At 40.2% G+C, this 16,401-nt stretch overlaps 1 protein-coding gene across 3 annotated transcripts in view; it reads left to right on the top strand.

The window, feature by feature from the left end:
- The window catches only part of Pamr1 (peptidase domain containing associated with muscle regeneration 1), a 178,031-nt gene that overhangs the window by 21,207 nt on the left and 140,423 nt on the right, over positions 1–16,401 (top strand). For 2 of the 3 annotated variants that reach the window (XM_063227777.1, XM_063227776.1), the window contains exon 2: positions 5,762–5,869. The exons of the other annotated variant lie outside the window; for it this stretch is intronic. The gene's annotated coding sequence lies outside the window, so the exon portion shown is untranslated. The remainder of the gene's footprint in view (positions 1–5,761; positions 5,870–16,401) is intronic. 3 annotated transcript variants of the gene reach the window in all.

The raw sequence follows: 16,401 nt of genomic DNA, 5'->3' as shown, positions 1-16,401 counted from the left end.
CTGAGACCTTAATGACCAAAAGGAACAACTATGTAAATAAAGATCTCAGGGAAGGTTTTCCAATCAGAAGGGTCACCAAGAGCAGAGACCCAGGGAACAAACAAATATGCCAGGCTAAAGGGAAGATTGGTGTGCATAAGCATAACAGAGGGCAAAAGGAGGAGGGAGAGAGAAAGAGGTTGGAGAAGCATGTAGAGGCCAGATGATGGAAGGATTTGGGTTCTGTTCTAGGTCTGCCGATAGGAACACCACAATGGGCAATGACTCAGAGAACTTAGGTAGATTCAGACCACCTTGTTTATAGAACTTATGCCAAGACTCATAAAGTGTTCCTCACAAGCTTGCTTTCTATGTTAGGTATTCTATCCTGGTAAGAATATCAGTGTTCACAGAGTTGACTGGGTTCTGAATCTCAGTGTCGTCTGCACTCCTTTCCCCTTCAGATCTGTCCCCATTTAAACAGTTTCCAAATTTTGTCAGTTCTGCTTCCCACTAAGCCTCATTTTGGCCCCCAGAATCCTCCCCATCCTTCTTCATCCCACTCTGGTATAACCTTTCATCATCCTTTTCCTAAAGCAATTTACCAATGGATGAGTCTTCTTGCTCTTAGTTTCTTCCACATATTGATATGTGTTCTCAAAACTCTTATTAAAACACAAATCATCAAATTAGGGTATAATGGTCTGATATAGTCACTGTCAGGGGAATCTTAATCTATCCAGTGATTAGCTGAGGCTGCCACCTGCAGTATCCTGGTAAGGCCTCTCCACCAAGACACCTTGAGTTTCTTAGATGATAGTGGTAGTGCTCCAATGAACCAGCACTTATCAGCCTCTGCTATTGTCTCATTTGATGTTGTCCCATTGGTCAAAGCAAATTACATGGACAAGTCTAGCATCAATATTGGAGGGGACTAATAAGGGCCTATGAGACTTGGGATTCACTAAACACAATCTGCCTACTACAGATGCTGTGAACAGATATTTATCCATATCTCCATTTTTCAGATGGGAAAGCAAGCTAAGTAGCTTACTTGGGATCTCACTTGTGTCCAGCAAGACAGAGAGGTAGAGCTTAGTTCTCACATTCTCTCCTCTCTCTGGTCTTGAAATTCATATTGTATCCACTATGGTGCCTCTGGCACCCTGCCTTGGCTCTGACTTCTTTTTCAGAGTCCATTGACAAATGATCGTGTTTGATATAATAACAAGTCACCTCTCTCAAGTCTGATTCTTGTCTCTTTTATATTTGTCCTCACTTGTCCTCCAACACCATACACATTCAAAAGGAGTGTTAACAGATTTCACTCGTGTTCTTCTGTTTGCACATATGAGGTCCAACATGGTACTCCTCACTCTCACTCCCTCCGTTTAAAGGGTCTGGAGGTGACTGGAGTCCATCACAGTTATAGAAATGGCCCTTCATGTCTTGTACCACCTAATCGATATGGTGAGGCCATACACATTTGTAGTACAAATTGTTGTCTTTTGAGTCACCCTTTTAGCATTCAAGTACAAAAAGAAAATCACCAAGCAGGCAGAAAATGTTCTATATTCTTGAATGCATCCATCTTCCTTTCTAGTTTCCGGCGAGGAATTACTTCTTTCTCTGTACTCAGGAGAGTGATGGGAGCGGCGGAAGTCAAGAGCTCACCCCACCAGTGCCACGAGAAATCTTGTAGCATCTGATAGACTGAGACAGATTGCCTCTTGCTTGGTGAGGGCCGCATTGCTGACAGGTCCAGCCTGAAGGCCCCAAGCACCATTTCAATGTTGTTATTGGCAACATGATTGAGAGGGAAGTCAGGCGGTCTGTCAGCTTGGCCTTCATAGAACTATTAGAGGGAAACAAGAGATAAAATGTTTTTTGTTTCAACAAGGTTGCATTTCTATTGTACATGTTTGACTCCAAAACATACCATAAAAAATGACTTCTTAGGTATCCCACCTTAGTGGACACTTAAAAATTATTAGGAGAGGGGCAAGTAAAGAACTGAGTGTTGATCTTTACTGAATACAGTGATGACCTTGTTTCTGAGATTGCTATTTGTGTTAGGCAGAATGATACCTCTGCTCCCCCAAAGATGCCTGTGCCCTAATCCTTGGAGCCTATGAGCAGGTTATATAATGCAGCAAAGAGAAATTCAGGTTGCAAATGAATTTAAGGTTGTTAATCAGCTGATTTGAAAATAGGGCGATGAGCCTGAATTATCCGGCTACCTTGGGTAATCATAGGGTCTTTAAAGACAGAGTGACTAAGTCATAAGCTAAGGAACATGTGGGACCTGTAGCAGCTGGAAAACTCAGGAAAAGGATTTGCCTCTAGAGTATTCACAAGGGATGTGGCCTGGTTGGCACCTTGATCTCAGCAGATCCCAGCATTTTGTACTGCTGACTTCTATCAGTATAAGATAATCAATTTGTTTCATTTTAAACCATTATGTTTGTGGTAATTTGCTACAGCAGGAATAGGAAACAAGAGCAACTTTGCATTAGATCCTTGACTAAGAAGCAGTGTTTTCAATGCCTTCATTAAGTTTATGGAAGACTCTAGAATACATAATAATAGCAGAATATACAATTCCTGGATATGAAGATACTCCATTCCTTATATTTCATAGAAAAATATAAGACAGCCATTTTTTTCCATTTACCCTTATACACAAAGACTTATATAGTTGGTAAGGCTGAATAACTTATTGAACCTGCTCATTTTATGCACTCGTTAATTTGCTCAAGGTTTTATAGGCTACATTCATCTTTGGTTAGTCATTTTGATCCCATGGAGTGTTAATTGGGTTCACTCATGCGTTTGTGGTCAGTGGCAATATTGGTGGGTGTTAGCTGATCTTGCATGACAGCATTCACAGGTCCAGCAGTTTCAGTAAGGTTTCAGCTGGGGCTCTGTGGTTTCTATCAACATGTCCTTTCTGCTGGTGTAGCTAGTATGGGCTTCCTCACTGCAAGAGGCAGCTCAGGAAAGCAGAATGTAAAGGTCTCTAGATTCAGTCTCAGCATGGAAATTGCATGACATCATTACATTGCTTCTTATTGGTCAAGGTAAGTCACAAGGGAAATACTGACTTAATAAAGAGCAGAGAAACAGGTTCCTTGATGGAAGCAATAACAATCCCACATTCAGAGATGGGAGAATCTGTAGCTAAGTTTTTCCAAGCTCTGTGCCAGTGTTTAGGCTCTCTTTCTTGGGTTAGATGGTCTGACACTGATAAACATTCTGCCTTCTGTTCCTGCCTCTTCTATGAGATGAGTTCACCAGAGCAATCTCTGCCTTGGAGGGGAGTTATGGGAAGTTGTCAAACTGCTGTGACCATGAAAGAGAGATTAAGAGTAATTTAGAGGAAAAGGAGTAGAAAACTCACTCAGGTTACAGGGTTGATTCCCATTCTCCAGTTCTCACAAACCAGCAGGAGAGTTATATGAGGACCTTTGTCTGATTCCATTGCACATTTCTCAATTGTTTCAGAAAGTGGAGGGAGGGAGGAAAGGCATGATTAATGAATACCCCCAAGAACTTATCGATAACTACTTGAAGGGAATAGAGAAATAATCAATGACAAGGTGGGAGAAGTTTAAGAGGAACAAATCCAGGCCTTGTTCTAAAAGTGAAGGTACAAATTTTAGGATTATAAATGAGGACCTTGGATGCACAATGGCCATGGCTCTCACTATCCTTGTGAGCTAACTATAAAATGTCCAGCAATTAGGTTGTTTAAAAAATGCTGACAGTATCCTGGAAAGCATTTGCTGCTTTTGCACTTACATTCTGTTTGTGCCATTTTCACAAGACCATAGGTATGTTGATAGTTCTCCTGAGACAGCAGTCGGATATAAAAATGAACTGGAATATAAGCATCCAAACTGATTACAGGACAAAAAAATGATGAAAATTATCTGTGGATGAATGAGATATTTTCAGTTAGCACTTAATCCAGAAATCATTTTCTTTGCACAAAGGACAGGAAAATCAGAAATTATACGGAAGCTCTTATTTTGCAGCAGTAGGAGTATAGAGAATGCACTGGTGTGTGGCCACAGGCAGCTTTGAGGTCAGAACAGACAGAATACACTACAGTGGAACGAGCACAGGCTTTGGTTAAACATAAGCCGGAGATTTTGATTCTTGGATTCGCAAATTTGCACTTTGAAACTTTGGGAATATTCGTTTGTCTTTCTCTTCCTCCATCTCTTTTGTAAAGTGGATCTTATAATACTTGTTTCATGACTGTTGTAAGAATGAATGGCAAATATTTCTTGCGTCAGTACTGACTCCTGTTCTTGGCACTTTGTCGGTGAACAATGAGCATATGGAAAATGAAGTTGCAGAATTGGCAATAGGAATTGATACTCAATCCTTGCATGAGTCTGTGTAGTAGCTAACAAGTACAGAAATGGATAGGATGATAGAGATGTGGTTGGAGAAAGCTGTGTGTTTCAAGAGATGGGTTTTTAGCACTGAATAATAAGAGATAGTATTAAAACTAATATATCACTTTCAGATAATTCTTAAAGAAGTAACAGGTCAAATCTGAAAATTCATGGCTTAGAGACAGGGCTAAAGCATGAAAAGCTATTGTAGAATAAAATGATCACAGATTAAGTTGAACTAAACTATACACGAGCAGAGAGCTGAGATGGCCTCACACCAGCCTCAGGTCTCTCTGGGTTTCAGCAGAGAATGAAGATCTAGAAAATTCACAGGGGCCAACTATAGAGTTGGTGAACATAACTGAGAATGAAGAAAGGAGAAACCTGTCAGCAGGGTCTCCATGAGACAAAAGATAGGGACAGACCATAGCAGAGGCTGCAAGCTATCTGCCTTGCACTTTGTATGATGACTATATGGAAACCAGACTTGTAGAGTTGGCAAGGGGAAATGTGATTCAATCCTAGAACAGGAATAGCTAGGATGATAGAGATGTGGTTATCATCTTAGAGATGTCCAAGTATAGGCTGATTTTCATCCTTGTATTCATTGCAGAGCTACAATTTGAGTTCCCATTGGCTACATTCCCATCTTTCTTCTCAATGACTTGGCAAGGCTTGCTTCTCTTTTGAAAACATCAGGTTCTGGAATGCTTTAGGGTGTTTTGATTTATGCCTAGGTGTCCCTCTAATTCCTAGAGCCTTATGCAGTCATAAGCAGGAGCTTTGGAAGGTGGCTGGATTGTAGGGACATTTCCACTGACTACAGTTAAGGTCAGAAGAGACAGGTCACTGAGGGTGGGACTGAGAAGGTGGCGTTTCCCTTCCCTTCTCCTCATTTGACTCTCTTTGATTCCTAGATGCCGTGTCTCCCTAACGTGCCACTTTTGCCTAGTGCTAGCCTACTAACCAAGGACTGAAACTTCTAAAACATAAGCCAAAACTGACCTCTCCACCTTTTAAGTTGTGGGGTATTATGTCATAGCATCTAGAAAGTAACTAAGACATAGGGTAACAGGTAAGAAAATGAACAAAAACAGAATAAGGGCACACAGCTCAGCTGATACACCACAAGCGGGAAAAGCCATTGCCCCATTTATCTCTTTTACCTATAAACTAGGACCCTTGATGCCACACCTGTCTTCTTTCTGCAATCTGCGCTAGTGTTAGGAGAGAAGGATTCATGCCAGTTTTCTAAAAATCAATCTTCATACTTTTGGCTGCCTTGTTAGCACAGTGAGGGCTCCCTAGGAACAGTGAGCTACTTGTTGAAATAACTGATGTCCTTAGGATTATTCTGACTTTCTCTTTCCCAACAGGATGGGGAAGAACATGATTCCTTTGAAGGCACTGAAGCAAGAAAGGCTTCACCTTTGTGATCTCTGTCCTGGCTACAGATGGACCAAACTTTATACACTTCAGCTCAGGTACGCGTAACTAGGAAGGAATTTCCTTTAATTTAATAACTGATTTCTTTTTTTGCTCTGCTATAAGCTGGTATAAGAGAAAGAGGAAAAACATAAACAAAACAGATGTCAGTGAAAGACAATTCAATCTCTCACAGTTCAGAATAGTCCCCTGTAAGGAAATATGGTGAAGTTGTTTCCTAGCAGGTTGATTTTTCTCTTTTCAAGAAATTATTCTCTACTTTTCCCCAAAATGGCATCTTCAGCGAAGTATTGGGGAATCTTCAACATCCTCGAGAGAGAAAGGAAAAGCCCCTTGTCTCTATAGAGTCTTGGGACTCAGCTTCTGGTTTCTTAGCTTTTGTTGCATCAGGGAAAAGTCTGGGGTACCTGGAAAGTATTCTTTCAGCCGATAGAGTGTTAATTCAGCCCACTTGAGATTTTGATAATAATGTTGATTCTTTGAGATTTGGCCATATGCTTCAACATTTCCTTAGACCAGATCTTGTGGCTTCTGGTATGGCCTTTCCCCACTTTGTACCTCAGGGAGCCCCCACAGGCAAGTTTCTCATTGTGTAATTCTCAGCTGTCTTCACCAACCCTGGAACTGGCCTCTGGGAAGTTTCTAGACCTTCTTTCTTTGCTGAAATCCAGAGAGATTTGGGGTGGGCTGGTGTGGGGCCATCTGAGGTCCTGTGTAGAGCACACCTTTTGCGTGTGCTGCCCGATGGTACTCACATGGTACACAGGGCATCTCCTGGAAAAGCAGATCCCCCCCCCCCAGGCATGTGGCTTTCTAAGGCTATACCAGCCATGGCCAATTTAGAGTTCATCATGTCTTAGTGCATGCTCATATCTAGCCCATCCTGCCGGGCATGGTGGCACAAGCCTGGAATCCCAGCACTTGGGAGGCTAAGGCAAGAGGATCATTCTGAGTTCGAGACCAGCCTGAGCCACAAAATGAGCTCAAGACCATCCTGAACTGCATAGTGAGACCCTGTCTCACAAAACAAAACAAAACAAAACAAAACCATCTAGCCCATCCTAGAGGTTTTGATCTGGGTGGGGGGGTCGGGACCCCGTGTCTCACTTGCTCATCCTCTCTTATCTCTCTTCCAGCTTCTCCCTTCTCCAGAAGCACTCTCTAGTCTCCCCCTTGTATCTGATATGAACTGTCCCCATACCTTCCTCATTCCCTACCTTTTGGTCCCTTTTCTAGGTCTGAAATGACATAAAACTTGTAGAGAAGGGAAAAAACTTTCTAATAAGGGAAAAAACACAGGAAATAGGGCACAGCTATATGTTCCAAGACTTGATCAAAGCCAACACAACAGGTGACAACTCACCTTTTGTTGAGATGTTATGATATCTTTTGTGGATTCTGAAACAAGAGTGATGTTGAGAGTCTTCTATAACCTGGAGAAAGGCTCAGGAAATGACTCATCCAATTAATTACAGCACTAACTAGTTGAATTGGATCCAGCCTTTATTCTGTTTTGACACACTACCTCATTATTACCAGGTAGTATCAAAGCAGAAACATCAAAAATAAACACAAGACAGGCATAGTAACAACAATGATAACAGAGGCCTCCTGTTATGGATAAGGAGAGATGTATTTTATCAAGATTCTCTACTTGGTTTGTTTCAGAGAAGCAGAACCAGTGTGTGTGTGTGTGTGTGTGTGTGTGTGTGTGTGTGTGCGCAAGCGCATGTGTAATATGTTTAAGTTATATATAGATCCCTATCTGTCTTTCTATCGATATTTATTTCTTTTATTTGTAATGTTTTGCTTTAAAGAGAATAAAACAAATCAAAACAGAACAAAGTAGATCAGAACAAAATAATGCAAGCAACACAGGATTTCAAAACAAGACAATAGGAAATTGACAGTGGCTACCATAATACTTCTTGTTTTCTTTGAAATAGTTGTCCGTAGGGGATGGGGATTTAGCTGAGCGGCATAAGCGCCTGCCTTGCAAGCAGGCAGTCGTGAGTTTGATCCCCAGTACCGATAAAAAGGAAAAAGGCCAAAAAAAAAAAAAAAAAAAAAAAAAAAGAAATAGTTGTCCGTATCTTCAGATACAATGAATTAAAACAAGACAAAATAGTATAAAACCTGTCAAAACAAAAGAATGAAATCATTCAAAACCAGACAATAGAAAATCAAAAGTGGCTACCGTAATGTTTCTTATTCTCTTCAACATAGCTGTCCATACCTTCACGTTGATATTTATTTCAAAGAATTTGTTCACTCCAGTCTTGGCAAATCCAAAATCTGATGGGGAAGACTGGACAGCTAGAGACTCAGAGAAGAAGTGTAGTTCAAGTTCAAAGGCATTCCGGTGACAGACTTCTTTTCTTTCTGGGGAGAGGAGGTCAGTCCTCATTCTGTTAAGGCCTTCACTGGAGGAGGTCCTCCCACGTTATGGAGGGCAATATGCTTTACCCAAAACCTATCACATCCAAAAACAACAAAAACAAAAACAAAAAACCTACCTTCACAGAAATACCTAACATAATGCACCATATATGTGATCACTATCGCCCAGACAAAGAGACATACAAAGTATGCTGTTACAGGGGATTTATGAGGTTTCATTGTGAGCCGGGAGGATATTGTCAAAAAGGATCCACTACCTCAACTCAGCAAATGAAGTTTCCAAAGAGGTCAAGATTACATCCAAGCTTGGGCTTTGCATCATCAATTTGTCCTCTGAAAATTCATTAAGAAAGGAGGGAAACAGGTAAATGATGGTAAAGAGAGCAGGCAGCACTGCCTCCCACCTGCTATGATCAGTCATGTTTATCGGTAGCAAAACCCAATTCAATATGGAGGCAACTTAAGTGCATCTTCCCAAATGATGAAAGCCCAATCTGGAGAAGCTACACACTATATGATTCCAGCTGTATGACATACTGGAAAACGCAAAATAGTAAAAAGATCAGTAGTTGCCACAGGTTAGCAGAGAGGGAAGGTTGAATAGGCAGAGCACAGAGGATTCTGAGGATGGTGAAAATGCTCACTGTGATACTGTGATAGTGGATACACATCATTACACACTTGTCCAAACCCACAGAAAGTATGATTCCATGAGTGTGAATCCTAGACTCTGGTCTCTGGGTGATAACGAGGAGTCTATGTTGCTGTATCCATTGTAGCAACTGTATCACTCTGGAGGAAGATGCTGATAATGGGGCAGCCTTTACATGCGTAGGGCCAGGGAATATGCCTTCCTTTCAGTGTTGCTGTGATCCTAAAACTGCTCTAAAAAAAATAAACTCCTAATAGAGAAACAAGCAAAGGAGTAGATACTCACTGTGACTGAAGCGGGGATTTACTGGACAGGAGTTTCATTTGGAAGCCATAACAGAAACGGAATGGAGCCTGGAAAAGGACAGGACACAGGCTACACTCACCAGGGGTCTTTGTGTCTGATCTCATGAGCTCTACTCTTTCTAGTTCCTTGGAAGCTTGCTTCCTCTACTTCTTGATTCATGTGGCTACTGGAATCCGTTGCCCAACTCTGGCCATCCAAATGAAGTCATGCTGTCTTTTTCTTGATGCCAGTTCCAGTTCCTGGGAGAACTTTGTTCAACTAAACTTGCGTGAATAGCTCACCACTGGTCCAATGGATTATGAAAGAGGATTGATGTAATACTTTATAAAATTAGTGTCAGAGGCTGACCATGATGAAGAGGAATGAGTTCAGGATGTAACCACAAACTGAGTAGAAAGTACCAAAAATGACCCACTCCTCCCTCTCAGTTGGTGAGGTTTCCAGGCAGATTAAGTTCATATCCATGAGAACCGGTGTGATGCTGTCCGCCCCTGTGGCACTCTGCACATTCTCCCTTTGAGGATGTCAGCTTCTGTGACATTTCTCAGTAGGTGACAGAGCAAAAGGAGCCTGTGGGAAATGCTAGCCTCTCTCTCCCATCAGAGGAGGGCAGATTGGGGCTTGTAGCTGTTAACAGCTAGGAAGAACAAGGGACATGCCACTGCCTTGCCTGAAATGGAATCTCATTGACAATTCAGTTCATGGTCCAAGAAACAAAAATAATATTTAATGAGCAAAATCTTCTTTGTTTAATTATGGTAAATGTCAAGGTTGAATCCAAGTGCTTTGCTTAAGGTCAAATGCTCAGTGCTATCAAATAGCATTTAAACCAAACTGATGGGCTATTAAAGCCCAGGCTGGTTAAAATCAGGCCCAGTCTGTTCTTCAATGATTTATTTCCCCCGCTGGAAGCTATAATGTTGGAGCTGGAACAATCCACCAGCAGCTTATGCTTTTTCTTTCTTGCAGTTCTCTTTACACTGATGAGGGATTCCCTAGTGAAATCAATGTCTCCACTCTCCCAAAGAGCTACCTCCAAGGCGCAGGAATTCAGTTTCCATTTTGTCAGTGATTTAAAAAGGTACTGACCTCTTTCCCAGAGCTTCTGATTTAATTGGAGTGGGATGAGACCTGGCCATTGGTATTATATTTAAAGTCTCCCAGCAGAAGTGTTTCTAATATGTAGTGGGATTGAGAACAACTGGGATAAATGATTTAGTTAATTAAATAAAATGCCGAGAGCTGATGCCCTTGTGTCCTGAACTTTCCTTCATATTTCTCTTTCCTTTTCATAGTTTGAATTCAATCTAATTTTCTGCTCTTCCCTGCTGCTTCTTATCCTTGGGAACCAGAACTGTCTCCCAAGAGGTTGCTTGTATTGTTAAGCTCCAGAAAGGGCAGAGTTGCAACACTGTGCTTGCTTTGTGTTTGGCAGTGAGTGGGATGGGAGCTGTCCCCCAAACTGTCTGGCTTTCCTGCCACATGGATTATTGAAGGTCAGTGCTGAAGGCTTCGGAGAGAGACGAGATCTCAGACTATGGTCCAGATTCCTCCAGGTAGTCTGAAAAGCACTGGACAATGGCTATTTTCCGCACAGTGAGGAGATCTTCTGCTGTTATTTATGCACACAGCTTCACTATTCTTTCTTTCTTGTCATACAATAGAAATAATGATCTTGGTACAGGACCCTGTGCTGCCCTAGGACAATTAATCACCTGCCAAGTCATTTATTTCCTTATACTCCGGTCCACCAGGACCATTATCCTGTAGGTAAACAGAGGTGCCGGTAAATCACAGACAGAACACAAGTCAGTGGGAGAAGAGTTGATTAAGCGTCCCTATAACTTACAGTTATATAGCACCTTTCATCCCACAGGATCTCCAAGCGCCAGATAGACTGATGTATGCATCGCCACTCAGCCCCTATATATGTCATTCTCTACACTATTGCCTTAGGGTAGGGTGGCATGTTTATTACCCTGTCACATAGTTACCCTCCAAACTGCAGTCACAGGTTAGGCAGGAGGCAAAGAAAGGAGTCTTATACATCTGAACTCTCCCATGCAACAGAAATCAACCTCTATGCGAGAACTCGGCAACAATCAGACAGTAACCTACCCACTCTCTCAAACACAATTCCTTTGGTGCATGAAATGCTGAGGATATTAAAGAAGTCCATGTAAATTCTGAATTTGCCAGCAAGTGTGTAGTTACGGGACGGAGTGAGAGTTAGGACAAGATCAAAGCCAGTGCTACCAGGGCAATTTGCTTAGGATCTGCTAGAGTCATAATCTACAAGGGGATCCCTGTAAGGAAGGAGCACATGTTCACAAGACTTTAGAAATACAATGACTTTGTTCCTTCAGCTTTAATAACTTATGGGCCTCTTTGAAAGGAAAGAAAAACAATTTCAACTTTTTTCCTAGTGTTTACATCAACTGTTTGATTATAATGCTACTTTGAGACTTACCCTTGTAAGCTGTGATCTATGTATAAAATCCAAAACAAGTTCAATTCAATTCAATTCAGGTTAAAGTCAGACAGAACAATAAAACCAGTGTAATTCAATTTAGCAGCATTAATTTAATGGGGAGGATGATGTTTTGCTGAAACCAGATTACCCCTCAAATGAGAACATGGCATTGTCTTCTGCCTCCTGAGTTCTAAATGTGGCATGCTGATGCTATAGGTGCTATGTGGCAACCCAATTTCCTATAGTTTCTATTTTTACTGTGTTGGAAACTCCCTTTGTGAAGTATACCATTAACTTATTTAGCATTTATTTGGGCAAACCAATTTATCCGTGCAAAGTCTCCATCTGTGCCCAGTGGAACATACAAGGCCTCTGGGATCCCATGGTAAGATCTGATTTGGTGGAGTCAAGAGAATGATGCAGAAGACTAAAATTCAATTTTAAGACTATAGTCAAAGGGAAAATCCTCAATTAAAAAATTCTCCTAAATTTTTTTTAAGCTCTCAGAGTCTCTGGAGTCCACAGAGTCCATAGTGAAACACATGTTCAAAATAAGTAGGTTTAGGCCAGTACTGAATTTAAAGTTGAAATCAATGAGAAATCTTGAGCGTAAAAAAGCACAATAAATGGAAAGATAGCATGCCAATAAAATTCATTCCTTAATAGAACAATGGACTTGAGTTTGACATCTTATTACAGGCATGGCAAAGACTGCCACATGTCCAAGTGAGTCTGTTCTCTCCTTTTCCATTTTATTAGGAAGAGAATTCCCTTGGCTTCACGGATGCTCTCAGGGAAGGTGGCTAATGTGGATTAGATGTGGAAGATGGAAGCCACATTTCCCAGCTTCTCTTGAGCTTGATGTGTTGAATGTGATCAGATTCCTACTAATGCTCTGGGAGCAGAAGTGTACATCTTCGTGACCACTCCATGAAAAGGAAATTACCTTCTTTTTGCCTCTTCCCTCTGGCTCAATCTTGGCAGTGGCTCTGCTGAACCAGCATCAACCACGAAGTGTCACCCTATAAGGAGCTAGGGAAAGTGGATAGAAGGAATCTGGGTATCAGGATAACATCATCAGGTAAAACTCTGTTTCTTACCACTCATATCAGAGAGATGCAAATCTTTCTGTTGAGCCAGGTGATTCACACTATAATTCCAGCACTTGGGGCGACTAAAACAGCATGACTGCAAGTTTTAGCCCAACCTGGGCAACTTAGCAACTTAATGAAATCCTGTCTGGAAAATAAATTTAAAAAACAGACTTAGGATGTAGTTCAGTGGGAAGGCCCTGGATTCTGTCCCAAGTAATGGAGAGAAGTCTTTCAATCTTTTAAAGCAGCATATCTTGGGGTCCCTGTGTTACAGTCTCTTATCTATTTCTAGCTGATATAGAGGAGGGTAATTTACAGGGCCGGGGATTTAGCTCAGCATCATAAGCGCCTGCCTGGCAAGTGTGGAGTCATGAGTTTGATCCCAGGTACAAAAAAAAAAAAAAAAAGAATAGTTTACAATGCTGTTTTATTCATTCAGTATTTTGGACTAATTAACTGCCAAGCATTAGATATGAAAGAATCTGAGACTGTACATTTAGTTAATGGCAGTTCTAGAGCCAAATATAGGTCGTATAGTCTGTAGTGCAACATTTGTGCTACCTCACGCTTCCTTCTCATTTAGCTGTGTGGTTAATACTGCAATTGGTGAGGGAAACTTTGGTAGGCTTTACTCTCACAGGGCGTGATTGATCCTTGTGTGAAGTTTTATTTTTTGAAGGGAAAAAATAACAATAGTCTGACTCAAATGAGGGGTGGTACTAACTCAAAAGAAATGTTCATTCAACACTGCAGGACCAGTCCTCTTTCCCTGGGCACAGAGGGATATACAGGAAGCTCACAGTATCTTAGCAGTATGACTCTCCAGCAGTGACACTGTGATGGGGAGGCAGTGGTTCACAGTATAGTCTAAGCCAGTGTTTATGCCAGAAAGAAAACAGTTTCAGCCAGGCTAGATGACTCCACCTCACTGTTCCAAAGCAGAGTCTGAGAGACAAGACACAAATGCAGCAGGAGACATGATCGAACATAAGAGAGTTTTTATCCTACACAATCCGAGTCATTCTTTATGGCACCATCTTGTTCTTGTTTTATTTTCCCTAAGATAGGACAGATACTTCCTTAAGATATTTGCTTCTTCATTTTATGGTGTACATTTTTATTGGGCATTTTCCTAATACAAGATATTGCTGTGTCTGTCTTATTTACCATTTATTCTCTAGTGACCAGAAGAGTTAGACTCTCAAAAGTATTGTTCAGTGAATAAAAGAAGAAATGAATGAATACATGAATAAGAAATGAAGTAACAGAAAATGAGCCACATAAATTATGAAACATAGCACAGGTCTGTTATTTGGTGACTATGTAAAGATTGTATATTTTAAAGAAAGACAAAGCAATACTGTGCTGTTAACTCAGAAACAGAACTTATCACTTTAGAATACCTCTCCTCTCCTATTGCCATAGGTTTTTGTCACCTGCCTCTGTGCTGACCTTGTATTAGTCAGTTTTGTATTATTGTAATGAAATACCAGCGGTAGATTACTTTTGGAGAAAAGAGGTTTCTTAATCCACAGCGTTGGGAGGTGAAGGTCAAATAGCGTAGAACTGGCTCTGGTAAGAGCTCCAAAGCAAATGGCAGAGCATGATGGGAGAAACAGGACATCTCTAAACAGGAAGCCATAGATGGACACAGGCAAGACTCAGGCTTTTTATTGCATCTTGCTCTGGTGAGAACTTAGTCCAGGAGACTTCTTTCCTTTCACTTCCCTACTCCCTTATTCCCATCCCCACTTAAACATTTTCTTCCTATTTCATAATACCTATTACATATTTTGGTTCTTATTTGCACTTTTGGTTTCTTATGTCAAAGAAATAATGCAGTATTTACACATGTATGCCTGATTTATTTCACTTAATGGAATAGGCTCGAGCTGCATCCATTTTCCTAGGAATGTCTTAAGTTTATCCTTCTATATGGTACTCCATTATATAAAATAACCAGATTTTCTTTATTCATTCCCTGGTTATTAAGTATTTGGGCTGTTTCCAAGATTTAACTGTTACAAACTGTGCCATGTTAAACATGAGTTTGCATATATTGCTGTGGTATGATGCTTTTAATTTTGGGGGGAAGATACTAAGAAGAGGAATAGCTGGGTCAAATGGAAACTTTAGTCCTAAATTTGGAGGATTTGATTTTGTGTATGTGTGTGTTCTTTATATATTCTAGAAAATAATCCTTTTCTAGAATTGGAAACAACTGGAAAATATTTTTACCACAATCTATGTTGTCTTTTTATTCTGTTGGTGGTTTCTTTTGTGTTCAAAAGCTTTTTAATAAGATGAGATACTAGTTGTTCTTTGTGATATTTCCTGTATGATTATGATTTCTTTCATAAAGTCTTTGCTTACGCCAATGTCATCAAGCATTCTACCTATTCAATAGATTTAGTATTTCTGTTTTAATATTTAGATCTTTGGCTCATTTTGATTTTAGTTTAGTGCATGGTGAATGATATGGATCTAATTTTAATCTTTGGCATGTGTAGAGCCAGTTTTTCCAGCACCATTTATTAAAGAGGCTATCTTTCTTCCAGTGAATGTGTTTGGCACCTTTGTCAAAGATAAGGTGGCTTAGTATGTTTGGAGTTGTTTCTGCATCTTCTAATCTATTCCGATGATCTTTGGTTCTGATTTTTTGTTAGTACTATGCTGTTTTTTTTTTTAATCACAGTAGTTTTGTAATATAATTTCAAGTCTGGGATTAGCTTTGTAGTATAATTTCAAGTCTGTTGATACTCCCTGCCTTGACTTTGTTGCTCAGAATTGCCTTTGCTATTCTAGGTCTCCTCTGCAAATGAATTTTAGGATTGTCTTTTCTAATTCTCTGAGATATGCTGTTGGAATTTTGATTGGCATTGCATTAAATTTGTATAATAATTTTGGAAGATGGCTTATAGATGGCTTTTATCATTTGAGATAAAGACCATCTGTTCCAATTTTCTGTAGGATTTTTTGTTTTTCCATGAATGAATGTTGAACTTTGTCAAAAGCTTTTTCTGTATCTATTGACATGATCATATGGTTTTTGTCCTTGGCTCTATTAATATGGTGTATTACATGTATTAATTTGTGTATGTTGAACCATCCTTGAATCCCTGGGATGAATTCTACTTGGTCATGATGTATAATCTTCTTAATGATTTTCTGCTTTCTGTTTACCAGTTATTTACTGAAGATTTTTTTAAAATCTCTGTTCGTTAGAGAGATTGGTCTGTATTCCTCTTTTTTGGTTGGATCCCTCTCTTGTTTGGTATCAGGATAATGCTTGCTTCCAAGAGTGAATTTGGAAGTATTGCTTCCCTTTACATTTCACTAAGAGATTGAGAAATAATGGTGTTAGGTCTTGTCTAAATTTTTTTGTAGAGTTCAGCAGTGAATCTATCAGGGGGTGGGCTTTTCTTCAGTTGGTAGGTTTTTAATTATATCTTCAATTTCATTGATCATATTGGTTTATTTAAGATTTTTATATCTTCTGGATTCAGATTTGGTAATTCCTATGTACCTAGGAATCTTCCCATTTCTTCTGTGTTTTCCATATTTTTAGAATACAAGTTCTCGAAGTAGGTATAGATAATATTTTGCTTTTCTGCAGGATTCATTGTGATTTCACCTTTGTCATTC

Source organism: Cavia porcellus, unplaced genomic scaffold (genome assembly GCF_034190915.1).
Source record: "Cavia porcellus strain 051 isolate PalLab524CR breed Dunkin Hartley unplaced genomic scaffold, mCavPor4.1 scaffold_17, whole genome shotgun sequence".
Taxonomy (NCBI): domain Eukaryota; kingdom Metazoa; phylum Chordata; class Mammalia; order Rodentia; family Caviidae; genus Cavia; species Cavia porcellus.
This window is presented reverse-complemented; position numbering and strand designations above follow the sequence as displayed.